The sequence below is a fragment of the Somniosus microcephalus genome, chromosome 3 (assembly GCF_052327205.1).
Source record: "Somniosus microcephalus isolate GS21.2 chromosome 3, FLI_Smic_1.0, whole genome shotgun sequence".
In the NCBI taxonomy this organism is placed as follows: Eukaryota; Metazoa; Chordata; class Chondrichthyes; order Squaliformes; family Somniosidae; genus Somniosus; species Somniosus microcephalus.
Window position 1 is genome coordinate 316,041,752 of NC_140989.1, and position 17,796 is coordinate 316,059,547.

Below are 17,796 nucleotides of genomic sequence, written 5' to 3' on the forward strand. Positions count from 1 at the left end.
GGATTGATCGCCCGCCCCCTGACCTGCCTCCGTTAAAACTGGAAGTGGGCGGGTTGCAGGCGGATTGGGGTCGAGTTTGAAATATTTTCAATTTTTACTTCTCACTTGCCCTAAACCCACCTGTTCTTGAGTATTAAAATTACCCCCATTATGTTCATTATTTGTTTCCTTACATTCAAAACATCAGAATAACTGTTAAAAGATTAACCAAGTTATTTCATTGCATGTTAGCAATATACAGGGGGTTAAATTGGTTAGCCCCCGAAAATGGGCATGGGGATCGTGCAATCTCAGCTTGTTGTCATGGAAGTTCAGACTGCTGCCACCATGGCTCTGGAAATCACTATTCAAAGGGGGATTCCAGGGCATCACAGCACTCCAGCAGAGTACAGGTAGACTACCCTTTATCCGAACTTCCGAAAACCGAAACCCTCTAAAAACCGAAGGTTTTATCGGTCAGCATAAGTCGTGCGCACGACATGACCAGAGTGGCGCATGACTTACAGGCCTAGCCGGATAAGGGATAGTGTAGCAATATTCCGCACTTCTGAAAACCGAAATCGCTCAGCGTAAGTCGTGCGCACGACCCCGACCCCCGCCGACCCCCACCCCCGACCCCCCGCCGACCCCCCCGCCGAACCCGACCCCCGCCGACCCCGACCCCGACCCCCACCGAACCCTGACCCCCGACCCCTCCGCCGAACCCCACCCCCACCGACCCCCACCCCCGACCCCGCCGACCCCGCCCCATTTCGGATAAGATATAGTGTACCAGCCTTTATCCGCACATCCGAAACCAGAAAACCTCTGAAAGCCGAAAGTGGCGCAAAGCATGACTTCTGAAAACCGAAATCGCTCAGCGTAAGTCGTGCGCACGACCCCGACCCCCGCCGACCCCCACCCCCGACCCCCCGCCGACCCCCCCGCCGAACCCGACCCCCGCCGACCCACCGCTGACCCCCACCCTTGCCGACCCCCACCCGGACCCCCCCCGACCACGACCCCCCGCCGACCCCCACCCCCGACCCCCCCGCCGACCTCGACCCCCCGCCGACCCCCACCCTTTCGGATAAGGGATAGTGTATCCTTTATCCGCACTCCCGCAAACCGAATTACTCTGAAAACCGAAGTGTTTTCGCTCGCCTTCCGAAATCCAAAATTTTCCGAAAACCGAAACACGGCTTGTCCCGAGGTTTTCGGATAAAGGATAGTCTACCTGTACTAGGATTGCTGAGGCACCGCCCCGGAGAGTGGCAGCGGCTCCATGGAGTATGAACCCACTGTCCTTGTCTTGTTTTGCACACTTTGTACAAAAATAATAAATTGCAGGACAACGAAGTATTACAGTTTAAACTCTTTTAATGAAGCATCGGGTCTGTGCTTACTCATATCAGTACAGCACCGTGTGGACAAGATGGAGTCAGGACCCTGGGTCCTCCAAAACAATAGCAGTCCTTACAGATGCCTGCAGGCCAATGACAACTCAGCATGTGATCACGTGAATATAATAGGTATTCCTTACAGATGCCTGCGGGCCAATGATAAATCAATATGCAAATGTTACATCCCATTTCTTTTAAAAGAAAAATGTTATGCATTACTTTTGAACCTTTCTTCTACATAATGTTCTCAGTAGCATCAACATATAAGTAAACTCAACATTTAACTAGCACTGGAAACATCTCAACGTTTCAATAACGATGTACAGTTTTTTTTTAGGGCAGCGCTCTGCCTACACCCTTTGACAGTTCACAAGTCAAGGATAACTGTAGGCTTGACCTCTCGTCCCGACCTTGTGTGGTATGGAACTGAGCATGCTCCTGAATCGGTCAACAGGTCAGGTTCAGGTTTAGGTTCAGGTAAGTATGATGTGTTTTGTGTATTGCTCTGTTCATCACACTCTGTTGAACTGATCCTCTCGTCGGAATGACGGTGTTATCCCTTGGTGTTCAGGAGATGCCTGCGATTGCGGCAGTACACCTGCCCTTCTGGGGTGCGGACGTGATACGATCGCTCAGTGTCAGCTGGCTGGATGACGACTGCTGGCTTCCAGTAGTCATGCTCCTGGATTCTGATGAATTCTCCATTGTGCAGTGGCGGCAGTAGTCTAACTGACCTGTCATAGTATCTCTTTTGGTGTTGCTGTCTCTGTACACGTTTTGCATGCACTTGCTTGCAGCTGACGACCTCTGGCTGCAGCTGCTGATTGGTGCTTGGAAGGATTGAGCGAAGTCTGCGGCTCATCAACAGCTGTGCTGGTGACTTGAAGTTGTCAACCGGAGTGTTGCGGTACTCAAGGAGACTGATGTAGGGGTCTCTTTTGTCCGCTTTGGTTTTGTCGATGAGTGTTTTTGCAATCTGGACAGTTTTTTCAGCAAGACCATTACTTTGAGGGTAATGTGGACGTGATGTGACATGTGTGAAATCCCATGCCTTGGCAAACGACTCAAACTCTTTTGATTTGTATTGGGGCCCATTGTCTGAGACTAAGGTCTCTACAATGCCATGCCTGGCAAAGGCTGCCTTTAGCTTGTGGATCACAGCTGCAGATGTGGTGCTGTGAAGCTTGTCCAATTCAAAAAATCTGCTGTAGTAATCAACAGTCACTATATAGTCCTCATTGTTCAATGTGAACAGATCCATTGCCGTGACCTGCCAGGGCCTGTCTGGGATACGGTGAGGTATCATGGGCTCTTTGACATTTGATGGGCGGCGTTCTAGACAAATGGAACATTTTCCGACAATGTCCTCAATGTGTTTGCACATTCCGGGCCAAAACATAATGTCACGTGTTCTTTGTTTGCATTTTTCCATGCCCATATGCCCAGCATGAATTTTTGTCAACATCTCTTCTCTGAGACTGGTAGGAATGATGATTTTCTCTCCTTTGAAGATGATTCTGTTGATTTGTGACAGTTCGTCTCTGTGGTTCCAGAATTCAGATATGCTCTGAGGGCATTTCCTCCTTTCCTCAGGCCATCCTTCATGTATGACTTTGCTCAGCAGTGTGAGTTGTGCATCTTTCTCTGTTTCTGCTTGGATCTCCTTCAGTTTTGAGTCACTCACAGGTAAGCTGTTGTACACCATGTGCACCTGCACATCCATGCCTTCACTGAGGCTGCTGTCCTGGTAGCTAAGAGACTTTCTGGAGAGCGTGTCTGTGACAGGAATGTCTTTGCCTGGACGGTGAATGATTGTGAAGTCGTACTTCTGTAGATGAAGGATCATTCTCTGTAGCTTTGGTGGGGCTGCGGCTAGTGGTTTCCTCATGATTGACTCGAGGGGCTTGTGGTCGGATTTCACAATGACTTGTCGGCCATAGACGTACTGGTGGAAACGCTTACATCCAAACAGAATTGCATATAGCTCTTTCTCGATTTGAGCATAGTTGATTTCACTGTCTGTGAGAGATCTGGAAGCGTAGCCGATGGGCTTTCCTTCTTGCAGTAATACTGCGCCTAGTCCGTACTTTGATGCGTCCACTTGTAGTCTGAGCTCTTTGTTGGGGTCGAAGTAGGCAAGAACTGGCCCTGGTTCTCTGGTGATTAGGTCTTTCATTTTCTGAAATGCTGTGTCATGTTGTTTGTCCCACAGGAACTCATTGGATTGTTTGAGCAACTGACGCATGGGTGCATTGATTTCGGAGAGGCTCGGGACAAACTTGGCTAAGTAGTTAACCATGCCTAGTACTGTCTCTAGCTCTGTGCGGTTCTTCGGCGGCTCCATCTTCTTGATGGCGGAGATTTTCTCTGGATCCGGCTTAATGCCATCAGTTGAGAGGCGATGCCCAAAATAACTGATCTCGGTGGATCCGATTATGCTTTTCTCGGGGTTGAGCCGCATACCTTTCTCCCGTGATCTTTGTAGCATCGCACGGATGTTCCTGTTATGTTCCTCTCTATTCCTGCCATAGATGAGGATGTCATCTACGATTGCGACTACTCCGTCGAGGCCTTCATAGGTTTCGTCGATCTTCTGCTGGAATTCATCCTGAGCTGAGATAAGACCAAATGATAAATGCAGAAATCGGTAGCATCCAAATGGTGTGTTGAACGTTGTTAGCTTAGATGACTCTTCCGTGAGCTTGATATTCCAGCATCCTGATCGTGCGTCCATTACACTGAAGTAATGTGCTCCCACTAGCTTGGGTGTGATGTCATCTAGCGTTGGTAGAGGGTAGTGAGTGCGTTTGATAGCCTTGTTCAAATCTCTGGGGTCGAGACAGACTCTGAGCTTGCCTGTACGTGGTTTCTCAACCACTACTAACGCGTTGACCCACTCTGTCGGTTCTGTTTCCCGGATGATGATTTCTGTATTCTCCATGCTCTGCAGCTCCTTCTTCAGGCGACTATGTAGAGCAAGGGGTATCCTTCTCGGTGGGCAAACCACAGGGGTTGCTGCTGGGTCAAGGTGAATAGTGCATTCACCTGGGAATAGTCCGATTCTTTTGAAAATGTCAGCAAACTCTTCCATGACTGTCTGCTTCTCAACTGGTGCTGTCAATGATAGCACTAGCTTGACGAGGTCCATGTCTAAACATGCCTTTAGACTTAGCACTGGAGGTGCTTGAGTGTCAACAATGTAAAAGTCCAACATCATGTCGCGTTCTTTGTACTTGCATTTCATCACGCATGTGCCTTTTACAATGAGCTGCTCACCTCCATAGCCAGTCAGTCTACGTGAGGTGGGCTGTCGCTCACACTCATCCTTCAAGCTGTGATACTCACTCAGAGGAATTACGTTAACCTGAGATCCAGTGTCTAGTTTAAACTTAAGCTCTTTGCCCTGTTTTCCTATCTCAATATCGGCAAAAGCTTGTTCAGTCTCTGAAATCTGTTTTTTCTGTGACATAGAATCAATAAACAGTTCCTCTGCATTTGGCTCTCTATCTGGCATTTGGCTGTCACTCACTGTGTGTACTTTTTTTCCGAAAACAGTCCTGCAAACTTTCTCAAAGTGGTTCCGTTTACCACATTTAGTACATTGCCTTCCTTTGGCGGGGCATTGCACCTTTTCTCCATGCCAGTTGTTTCCATAATATCCACAGTTTTTGAAGCATTTTATGTCTGTGTCGTCGATTTTTAGAACTCTCTCTGTTCTTTCTGTTCTGAAACACGCTCTCTGGGCGGTGTTCTTTGGTGTGTATCTATTAACTGCATGCACTGTCTGTTCACTCGAGCTGCTCGTGGCGCCGGTTATGGTTTTCAACTGTGGTTGGGCTATCTCGTGCGATCTAGCTATGTCTATAGCTTTGTCCAGCATTAGCCCAGACCCAACATTCAAACGTTTCTCTCTCACTTTAGCTGAATGTATTCCAAACACGATGCGGTCTCTGACCATCTCATCTTTATCTGCATATGCACAGTCTTTTACCAGTAGTTTTAACTCAGTCATGAACTGTTCAAACGACTCACTAGCTCTTTGTACTTTCTCCTGAAACTTGTACCTAGCGAATATCGTATTTGCCTTGGGCATCACATATGCTTCAAAACGGTCCAAATAACTTTTCAGTACCTTTGCTTCATCCGCGGTGAGAGACCATGTGTTAAAAATGTCTCTCCCTTTTTCTTCGATCCACAGGAGGAGGGAGCTGCATTTTTCTTCCTCTGCTTTTCTTTTCAACGGACCCGGGAACATTAATTCCATGTGTTGCTTGAACTTGCACCATTCTCTATGTAAGTTCAAGGATTCCCAATTCATTCGAGGTAAGGGAGCTCCAACGATGTCCATTTCAAATCCCTGTTCTGACACCATGTCTTGTTTTGCACACTTTGTACAAAAATAATAAATTGCAGGACAACGAATTATTACAGTTTAAACTCTTTTAATGAAGCATCGGGTCTGTGCTTACCCATATCAGTACAGCACCGTGTGGACAAGATGGAGTCAGGACCCTGGGTCCTCCAAAACAATAGCAGTCCTTACAGATGCCTGCAGGCCAATGACAACTCAGCATGTGATCACATGTGAATATAATAGGTACTCCTTACAGATGCCTACGGGCCAATGATAAATCAATATGCAAATGTTACAGTCCTTTCTCCAGATGACAGCATTCCTGCTCCCACCCCAGCCACTCCGCTAGTGCCCTTGCTGCTGCCTGTCTGTCAGCCAGCCCGGACTGCTGCAGTCCAGGCTGCAATAATGCAGTCTTCCACCGGGCCTTCTAGGCCCAGAGCTGCTCGAGGTCACCCTCCAAAGCCATCTGAAGTCATAAGCCTTCCGCCAGCCATGCTGCAGCCACTGGGGTAGCACCTCGTAGGTGTTGTGTATGTACCTTTAAGAGAATAACTGGTCTCAGACTGCAGTACCGGCAGTGACCACCCCTGTATAAAAGGCGCTAGTGAGCCTCTGTTGTTTCAGTTTCACTATTGACTTCCAGCAGTAAAGACTTGTTTTGTTCAGCTCCTGCTGTCCGTGTCTCAATCATTCACGGACGTAATACTGGCGACTGTAAAGTCTGTGGGCTGTTTAGTTAATTAATACACAGACGACCAGAGTAACTTAAAACAAGACTTTACTATTCGAAGGTCAGGGCGAATCTGCCCAATAAATCCTGACACAGCACTTATATACCGGTGTGGTCACCGTCGGTATTACAGTATTACAGAAGCCAACAAAGTAGTGCAACACCTAAAGTAGTTCTCTTAAAGGTAGACGGTTACATACAATAGTTCTCTTAAAGGTAGACGGGTACATACACTACAATCCTCCCTTTTTAGCTTACAACATACTGATTCCCCATTAAACATACATTATAACATATGTACAACTTTATGCAAGACAGTTCACAGATTCAGTCTCTCTGGAGGTTTCCGGACTCTGTCCGGATAACGCCTCGGTGGTGTCGTAACACCCGGCGGGGTAGTAGGTGCTTCTGGCAAGGTCGATTCGGCTTGAAGGACAGTGTCAGGTTCATCTGATTCCAGTGTTACCAGATCGGAGGTAAGTGTTCTGGGTATCTCTGTCTCAACATTAACCGTGTAAGGTGGTGGAGTAGGTTGGCCATTTGTGGCTGACCCTATGATCTGGTCAACATGGCGCCTTATTATACTGTCCCCAATGTCCACCGTATACATCAACGGCCCTAGCCTTTTTCCAATAGTTCCAGGCTGCCATTTCTCGGTACGGTAGTCCCGGGCCAAAACTTGTTGACCTATCTGAAAAGATCTAGTTGGCCTTTCATTCATGCCCTGGAATTGCCGGTTCTCTATGTCCCTTCTGACGTTTGGCTTAAGCAAATCCAGCCGGCATCTTAGTCGTCTATTAAAAAACATCATGGCGGGAGTTTGATTTGTGACCGCATGTGTTGCATTCCTGTACGCCAACAAGAAGCTATCCACCTTATGTTGTAAGTTAATGGCTTCATTACCCATGGCCTTTATGGCCTTCTTGAAGGTCTGGACAAACCTTTCAGCCAATCCATTGGAGGCGGGATGGTATGGGGCTGACGTGTAGTGCTTAACCCCATTGCTCTTTAAGAATTTCTTGAATTCTTCGGACACAAATTGCGGTCCATTATCAGAACAGATCTGTTCCGGCAGCCCATTCCTAGCAAACATGGTCCTTAACACTGTGATGGTTTTTTCCGTGGTGGTGGTGGACATCTTTATTACCTCCGGCCACTTGGAGTGTGCATCCACCGCTATTAGAAACATTGAGTCCATAAATGGACCAGCAAAGTCGATGTGTACCCTTTGCCAAGGAGATGAGGGCCACTCCCATGGATGCAGAGGAGCCTGTGGTGGCGCGTTTTGGACCTTCTGGCATCCTAGACAGCTCTTAGTGATTTCTTCGATGTCCCCATCAATGCCTGGCCACCACACGAACGCTCTTGCTAGGTTCTTCATTTTCACTCCACCCAGATGTCCCTCGTGCAGCTCCTTTAACACCTTCTGTTGAAGTTTGGGTGGAGTCACCACTCTAGATCCACACATCAGGGTTCCTTGACACACTGACAGCTGTTCTTTTCTCTGCGAAAATGCTGGCAGCGTTGGTTCGCCCTGTGCTGGCCATCCCTCCACCGTTAAATCATAGACTCGTGAGAGAGTCGGGTCATTTCTTGTTTCGTTTTCGATCATCGAATTTGTTACTGGTAGACATTCCACTATGGATGAGTGGAACATCTCTACCGGGTCCACTGTAGTCGCTTCTTCTACTATCGGCAATGGCAAGCGCGATAACCCATCAGCATTTCCATGCTGTTTGGACCTTTTGTATTCGATGTCATATTGGTGTGCCCCAAGTAACACGGACCACCTCTGTAACCTTTGCGCTGTCATGGTGGAAACGGCCTTGTTAGGGTTGAATATGGACACCAACGGCTGGTGGTCTGTCAGTAATGTGAACTTCTTGCCCTGCAGGTAATGATTGAATTTCTTTACACCCCACACAAGGCTGAGGGCCTCCCTATCTATTTGAGCATAATTTCGCTCCGCGGAGGTCAATGATCGGGACGCGAATGCCATTGGCCTTTCCGAGCCATTTGGTAACTTGTGTGAAAGTACTGCTCCAATTCCATAGGGGGAAGCATCACAAGCTAGACGAAGAGGTAACGTTGGGTTGAAATGAGCCAACACTTCTTCAGAGGTAATCAACGCCTTGCTTCTGCGAAAGGCCTTTTTACATTCCTCACTCCACTTCCATGGTACTTCTTTCCGCAACAGAGCATTCAGCGGATGCAGCACCGTGGATAGATTCGGCAGAAACTTGTGATAATAATTAATCAACCCCAAGAATGATCTTAACTGTGATACGTTTTCCGGAGCGGGGGCCTTCACGACAGCTTCTATCTTGTCAGGTGACTTGTGCAGCTCCTCTCGGTCAATGACATGACCGCAGTACGAGATCCATTTTTGGAAGAACTCACATTTCTTGCGATTAACTCGAAGGCCATATTCCTTCAACCTAGTGAGCACCAGTTTCAAATTTGTGAGGTGTTCTTCCTCGTCTTCTCCTGTAATCAGGATATCGTCTAAGTAACACTGCGTGCTTGGAATTCCTTGTAATACCTGCTCCATGGCCCTCTGCCAAATTGCTGGAGCCGAAGCTACCCCAAAAACCAGTCTATTATAACGATACAAGCCTCTGTGTGTGTTGATGGTGAGGTACTGACGCGACTCTTCCTCGACCTCCATTTGTAAGTATGCCTGTGCCAGGTCTATCTTGGTGAAGTGTTTCCCTCCAGCCAACGAAGCAAAGATATCTTCAATCCGCGGAAGCGGGTATTGTACCGTGTGAAGCACCGGATTCACTGTGATCGTGAAGTCTCCGCAGATGCGGACCTTCCCCGGTCCCCCTGGCTTGTTACTTGGTGAAGACTTCATGACGGGAACAATGGGCGTGGCCCACTCACTCCAGTCCACTTTTGACAGTACCCCTGATCGTTCAAGTTCTTCCAGTTCTGCCTCCACAGCAGGTCGTATCGCGTAAGGTACCGATCTGGCTTTGAAAAATTTTGGGCTTGCATGTTCTGCAATCTTAACCTTTGCTTTAATTCCTCGCAGTGTTCCCAGTCCTTGCTGGAATACCTCTTTAGCTTCGTCCAATATTCTGGACAACCGTTCAGGTTTGACATCTTCCTTTCCGGAATCTACCGTCATGGTGTTTAGTGAATGCCAGTCTATCTTTATTTTCCTGATCCACTCCCGTCCCAGAAGTGGTGGACCTCCCTCAGGCAACACATACAGGTCCATCCTTTGGTGATCTTTGTCCTTGTATCTCACCTTGACTTCTATCTTTCCGATGGGGTATACTTTGTGCCCCGTGTATGTCTGCAATACTAGTTCCGTATCCCGTAGGGGAATATGCTTGAATAACTTTTTATAATCATGCTTATTCATGACCGTCAACGCCGATCCGGTGTCCACTTCCATTCTCACTTGGACTTTTGCAATCTGTAGTGTGATCCAGATAGCTTGTCGGTCAGCTTCATTACTCACATTGTGGATTCTCAGACTATCCAGCTCCTGGCCGTTTGGGTCTGAGTCCGAATTCTGTTCGTCTGAACTCTTCTCAGCCACCTTGTGTACCTTGTTGTACTTTTCCTGTGATGGCTTCCTGTGGTTGTTGGTCTTCTTCCCTGACTGGCATACCTTAGCTATGTGACCCAGTTTGCCACATTTCCTACATTCCTGGTTCTTAAACCAGCATTGGTTCTGGTCGTGTGTTGTCTTCCCACAACGATAGCATTTTGTTGTACTCGAGGTAATTTGATCCACACTGAGTGCCGCTGCCTTTAGCTGCATTTCCGCAGTTCCCTTCGCTGCGGCTTCATGCGATGCTGCAATAAGGACAGCCCTGTCAAGTGTAAGGTCGTTCTCTTCGAGTAATCGCTTTTGCGTTCCTTCCTTTGACAACCCGCACACGAACTTGTCTCGCAATGCCTCTGTCAGATTCCCTCCAAACTGGCAGTGTTTCGCTAGCCTACGCAGTTCGACCAAGTATTCTGCGTTGCTTTCGTCTTTCCTTTGCATTCTCGCATAGAATTTGAATCGTTCCGCCAACATCAACGGTGTGGGGTTCAAGTGATCCTTCAGAACAGTCACAATATCATCGAAAGTCTGATCCGCCGGTTTAGCTGGTGCTAGTAGATGCTTCAAGAGCCCGTATGTCTTCGCGCCCATCGAGTTTAGCAAGGTTATAGCTTTGTCATCTTCTTCTATTTTATTGGCCTCACAATAGATCTCAATGCGTTCCACATACGTGGCCCAGTCTTCTACCTCGGAATTAAAATCGTTGATGTTACCACGCTTAGGCATCTTCCTCTCTTCCTGATAACACCACAAATTATTTCTTTAAATTTTCTTTTATTTATTTATTTTTTCCAAGATGGCGGTTCCCGCGAAAATGGCGGTTTCCCGCGCTTATCTTCTCTCCCCGCCCACTTCAATGGCGGTTTCCCACTTCTGTCTTCTTCCCCGCCTAATGGCGGCTTCCCGCGTTTCTTCCCTAGCGGGAGGGGTACACTTTCCCCACGGGCGACGGCCGCTGGCTTTCAGGTTCACAGCCTGCGCGTCGGCTTCAGTTCTTTCCCTTTTCTCGGCAGGGCAACCGGCGCTGGGTACACCCCGTTGACGGCGAACAGTTTCAGCCGCTGGGCTGGCTCTCGCTCAGTTCCCCTTGCTCGGGCTCTGTCTCTCTCCTGCTCGCTCGGCTCTACCGGCGCTGGGTACCCCCCGTTGACGGCGAACAGTTTCAGCCGCTGGACTGGCTCTCGCTCAGTCTCCCTTGGTCGGCTCTGCCTCTCCCGCTCGCTCGGCTCCCAATCGCACCTCCCAGCCCTCTCGCAGTCCGGAGCTTCCCTCCCCGGCTGCGGCTGAGTTTTTATATCTTCCCGCGTCTACGCTCCCGGTCGCAGCGCTTCGTGGCTTCGGTCGCTGCCCGGCCTTTTTCGCCGGTCGCGGTCTAGCTGTCTCACGACGCCGTTGCGTCCCCAGCCTGTCTGTACCGCGGCTTCCTTGCTCCACGCTGCCCCAGTCTCAGCGCCTCTGGGCCCGACTTCTGTCCGGCTCCTTTCCCCCTCGGCCGTGGTCGAGTGCACCGCCCTTATCCTCCGGTTATTCTTTTTACTTTTCCCTTACTCACAGTCACCGTGGCCGGCTTGCTTCTCGTGCTGATCGGCTCACTCCTCACCGTGGCAGAAGGGACAGTCAGTGCCTGTTGCTGATGGAAGTCTTTGTCTCTGAATTCTTCCTCCTTTCCAGCTCTGCAGACTCGAGTTTTCTCCCAGCAGAATGACGAGGGCGGTTGCCTCTTCTTGACGCTCGTTAACTGCTTCGGAAGTATTGTTGCCGCAGGGTACGATCGGACTCGTCGCCACTGTAAAGTCTGTGGGTTGTTTAGTTAATTAATACACAGACTACCAGAGTAACTTAAAACAGGACTTTACTATTCGAAGGTCAGGGCGAATCTGCCCAATAAATCCTGACACAGCACTTATATACCGGTGTGGTCACCATCGGTATTACAGTATACAGAAGCCAACAAAGTAGTGCAACACCTAAAGTAGTTCTCTTAAAGGTGGACGGTTACATACAATAGTTCTCTTAAAGGTAGACGGGTACATACACTACAGCGACGAGCAGATACGAACCTACCTACAGTCTGCACCACCTCCTGGGATCCATTCCTACAGCGAAGTGAGCAGAGGTCGAGGCCAGAAAGAAAAAGAAAAAAAAGTAAGAAGCAGTAGAAACGGGTGTCGACCGTAGGCATCCGCCCCTGTGTTAGCGGAGTTGAAGATTGCTGGAGAAGCTGTCGGAAGCGGGGCCTGGTTCCTGTCGACGGTGCTTCAGCTAATCGGGCTGGTGGCAGGTAGTGCACTGATCCTTCCTGGGCTGCGGCGGTCGCGAACTCGAGCGGGTGGTTTGCAACGGGGCCGAGCAGCGTTGTCGGGAAGAAGAGAGAGAGAGGGTGGAGCACACAGAGCGCAGCCGGTGCTACGAAGCCGGACTGCGTATAGACCCGCGAAGAGGGAGGCAAGAGTCCCACAGGGTTGTTCCACGACGGGAAAATAATAAAAAAAGAAATATTAAACGCGCAAGAAACCGCGAGGAGCTGCAGGTTGCAACGGGAACCGCGGAAAGCAGCGCTAGCAACAGCGGGGAAGAAGGCAAAGTGCGGGAGGCGCTATCTTAATCAGCGGGGAAGAAGGCAAAGCGCGGGAGGCACCATTTTGTTAAATCGGGTAAGAAGGCAAAGCGCGGGAGGCGCCATTTTAGATTTGCAAGATGCCGAAGACTGGATGTATCACTGCTTTTGAAAATACAATAGAGGACTGGACCACGTATGTGGAAAGAGTCGAGGTATATTTTGAGGCAAACGAAATAGCTGAGGCGAAAAAGGCATCGATATTGCTAAATTTAATGGGCGCTAGAACGTACGGCCTATTGCGGGACCTGATTACTCCAGCCAAACCGAAGGCGAAGAGTTTTAACGAAATTGTTGCGTCCTACAGGAACACCTAAACCCTGCACCGCTGTTGATAGCAGAAAGGTTTAAATTCCACAGGAGAACTCAGCATAAAGATGAGAGCAATGCTGAGTACCTTACGGAACTACGCAAGCTATCAAAGCACTGCCAGTTCGGAGAAGGACTGGCAGATACCCTACGGGACAAATTTGTCTGTGGACTCCTGAGTGAAGGAACACAGAAGAAGTTACTATCAGAGAAAGAGCTGACGCTAGCTAAGGCTTTTAGCGTGGCAGTATCGTATGAAGCAGCAGCTGCAGAAATTCAACAAAAGCCACAGGAATACGGCACCCATGAAATGACACGGGGATTTGCAAAATGTTATCGCTGCGGCAGAACTAACCATGACCAGAAGGACTGCTGGTCCAAAGACAAAATATGCAGGCAATGCGGGAAGATGGGACACATTGCACGAGCTTGCAGGTCTGGGAAGAAGACCAGCGACAACAAAAAGGCTACTAAGGAACCGTACAAGAAAGTACAAAAGATGACGGACAGTAGTTCCAAAGACCAGATGAGCGATAGTGAATCCGGGAACAGGAGACTAAGCTGTCTCAAACTTCACAATGTAATCGCAAAAGAGGATCACCGAACCATTTGGGTCACCCTCACGATAGCAGGGTCCCAAGTTAAAATGGAATTGGATACAGGATCAGCGCTAACCGTCATGAATCGACGAGACTACGAGCGGCTATTTTCACACATACCCTTGAGAGAGACATCCATCATCTTGACGACGTATACGGGGCAAAAAGTATACCCCTGAGGAAAAATAAGGGTGCCTGTCGAATACAGCGGCAAGAAAATACGGAAATTGTATCTCTACCTACTGCCAAATGGTGGACCACCATTATTGGGATGGGAATGGATCAGGAAGATAAACTTAGATTGGCACTCCATTCATGCAATGACGGTGGATGGTAAAAAAGATGAAGACGTCACTCCTGGACGATTGTCAACAATCTTAGCTAACGCCAAAGAGGTATTTCAACAAGAACTGGGCACGCTTAAAGGCGTAACCGCCTCGATAAAAATAGAAGAGAATGCAGTTCCCAAGTTTTTCAAAGCAAGACCGGTACCATATGCAATTCGCCCAGCCGTCGAGGCAGAGCTGGAGAATCTGGAGAAGGCAGGCGTGTTGTCTAAGGTTGACTGGAGCGAGTGGGCGACACCCATTGTTCCTGTCATGAAGAAAACGTTAAGTAATAAGTCCGGGGAGCCAAGGAAGATTCGCATCTGTGGGGATTTCAAGGTGACGGTGAACCCAGTCTTTCACACAGTACAATATCCTCTTCCAAGGATAGAAGACATCTTCGCCTCACTGTCTGGAGGGAAGCGTTTTACAAAAATTGACCTAGCACAAGCATATTTGCAGATGGAGGTTGAAGAGTCCTCTAGGAAGTATCTCACGATAAACACTCACAAAGGTCTTTACCAGTATCATCGATTGGTATTCGGAGTAGCATTGGCTCCAGCGATATGGCAAAGAGCGATGGAACAAGTCCTGCAAGGGATTCCGGGGACTCAGTGTTACTTGGACGACATCCTTGTGACAGGTGAAGATGACAGTGAACACCTTAACAACCTAGAACAGGTGCTCACTAGACTACGGGGACATGGTCTGCGAGCCAACCGCCCCAAGTGCGAGTTTTTTAAGAAACAGATATCGTATTGTGGCCACGTGATTGATGAAGAGGGGTTGCATAAGTCCCCTGACAAAATTGAAGCGGTTGTTAAGGCCCCAGCACCTGAAAATGTGTCGCAACTGAGGTCATTCCTCGGATTGGTGAATTACTACCATAAGTTTTTGCCGAATTTGTCGACAATTCTGCACCCACTGAACGCCCTGCTACGAACGGGAGTAGCATGGGAATGGAGCAATGATTGTAAGCGGGCTTTTCAGAAGAGTAAGGACTTAATCACTTCAAGGGAAGTATTGGCTCACTACAACCCAGCACTGCTGATCAGACTGGCGTGTGATGCGTCTCCCTATGGCATTGGGGCGGTACTGTCACATAAATTCCTTGATGGTTTAGAGAGGCCGATAGCTTTTGCGTCACGCTCGTTAACTTCTGCCGAGCGTAACTATGCTCAGATTGACAGAGAGGCCCTCAGCCTAGTGTGGGGGGTGAAGAAGTTCAATCACTACCTGCATGGTCAAAAATTTACTCTACTAACCGATCATCAACCTCTTGTCTCCATTTTCAACCCTCAGAAGGGCGTACCGATAATGACAGCACAACGGCTGCAGAGGTGGTCCCTTTTCCTAGGGGCACACCAATATGACATCGAGTACAAAGGAACTAAACAGCATGGAAATGCTGATGGATTGTCACGCCTACCGTTGTCGACGGTGGAAGAAGAAGACCTTGCAGTGGATCCAATGGAGTTATTCCACTCGACCATAGTCGAATGTCTCCCTGTGACGAATGCAAACATAGAAAAGGAAACACGAAATGACCCGACACTATCACGGGTCTATGATTTAACGGTGAAGGGATGGCTAGCACATGGCGAACCACTGCTGCCAGCATTCTCGCCGAGAAGAGAACAGCTGCCAGTGTGCAGAGGAACCTTGATGTGTGGATCAAGAGTAGTAATTCCACCTAAGTTGACGGATAGACTGCTCCATGAGCTTCATGAGGGTCATCTGGGTGGGGTAAAAATGAAGAACTTAGCCAGAGCGTTTGTGTGGTGGCCGGGAATCGATAGAGAAATCGAAGAGATGACCAAGAGCTGTGTAGGATGCCAGAAGGTCCAAAACGTCCCACCACAAGCTCCTCTGCATCCATGGGAGTGGCCCTCATCTCCATGGCAAAGGGTGCACATTGATTTTGCTGGTCCCTTCATGGACTCGATGTTTTTAATTGCGGTGGATGCACATTCAAAGTGGCTAGAGGTAATAAAAATGTCCTCAACCACCACGGAAAAAACTATCACAGTTTTACGAACCATATTCGCCAGGAATTGGCTGCCTGAACAGATTTGCTCTGACAATGGACCACAGTTTGTGTCTGAAGAGTTCCAGAGGTTCTTAAGGAACAATGGTGTTAAGCATTACACATCTGCCGCATATCATCCAGCCACTAATGGATTGGCCGAGAGGTTTGTCCAAACATTCAAGAAGGCTATCAAGGCAATGTGTAATGACTATATACCCCTACAACACAAGGTGGACAACTTCTTGTTTGCCTACCGGAATGCGACACATGCGGTTACCAACCAAACTCCAGTCATGATGTTCTTCAATCGAAGACTACGATGCCGCTTGGATTTGGTTAAGCCAAACGTCCGACGAGATGTGGAGAACAGGCAGTTTCAGAATATGAATGAAAGGCCGACCAGGAGTTTTAAGATAGGTCAACCAGTTTTGGCCCGGGACTACCGCACTGAGAAATGGCAGCCAGGAACGATTTGTACACGGCATGGACCTCTCATGTATACCGTGGACGTTGGAGAGAGCATTGTAAGACGCCATGCTGACCAGATTCTAGAGTCACTGGAAAACGTCAACTCCACACCACGATCTGGTACACCTGGTAATGAAATCGACGTACCAATTGCAGCTACCGCAGAACCGGTAATATTGGAAGCAGATGAACCAAACAACGACATTGATCCCGACTCAACATTGCCAGAAGAACCTGATACCCCAAAGAGGCGTTATCCAGGCAGAATCAGGAAGCCTCCTCAAAGACTGAACTTATAATTGCTTAAACTTAACCAATGTATCTAGCAACCGTAATTGTGATTGTAATTAGTTATCATTTAGTTGTTAAATGAATGTTATGTACTGTTTATCTAAAAGGGGAGGAATTGTTGTGTATGTACCTTTAAGAGAATAACTGGTTTCAGACTGCAGTACCGGCAGTGACCACCCCTGTATAAAAGGCGCTAGTGAGCCTCTGTTGTTTCAGTTTCACTATTGACTTCCAGCAGTAAAGACTTGTTTTGTTCAGCTCCTGCTGTCCATGTCTCAATCATTCACGGACGTAATAGTAGGAGCACTAGGCAAAGGCACACAGAAGAGGTACTAAGAGAATACATAAGGGTGATTACTTTATTTTTGAATGCACTATGGCCTGATTTAATTTATAAACTTGGATTGGAATGTCTATTTTATGTTGGCTTTTATTTTTGCATTGTGGGAAAGGGGATGGTGTGATGGTCAATGTCAGAGGGAAGGTAAGGAGTGTGGGACTGTTGGTGAATGGGGAATTGGGCTGAGGTTCTTGCTATTGCTCATTAATTATTTTCTCACGTAGAGCCCGGGCAGAAAATGCCTGTCTAGGTTGCAGCCTCCCTTCCTCTTCCTCCTCTTCCATCTCTTCCTCTTCCTCCTCTTCCATCTCCTCCTCTGCCTCCTCCACCTCATGCTCCTGCTCCTCAGCTTCTCCTCTGATAGATGGTGTCAAGGGCTGTTCCCTCATGATGGCAAGGTTGAGCCGCTTGCAGCATACCACGACAAATCCTAATATACCTGCTCAGCCAAATATTGCAGGACTCTTCCAGAGCAGTCCAGGCAGTGGAATCATTGCTCCAGGACACCAGTGGTCTGCTCTATCAGATTTGTTGTGGCAGCATGGCTCTCATTATATGTCTGCTGTGCACGTGTGTGTGGGTTGCACACCGGAGTCATGAGCCATGTCGTCAGCAGATAACCCTTATCGCCCTGTAGCCAACCTTTGGTTTGCAATGGTGGTTGAAATACAGCTGGCACAGAGGACTACCGCAGAATGAACGCATTGTGATTGCTGCCAGGATACCGGGCATTGACCTGCATAATGCGCTGCCTGTGGTCACACACCAGCTGCACATTGGGGG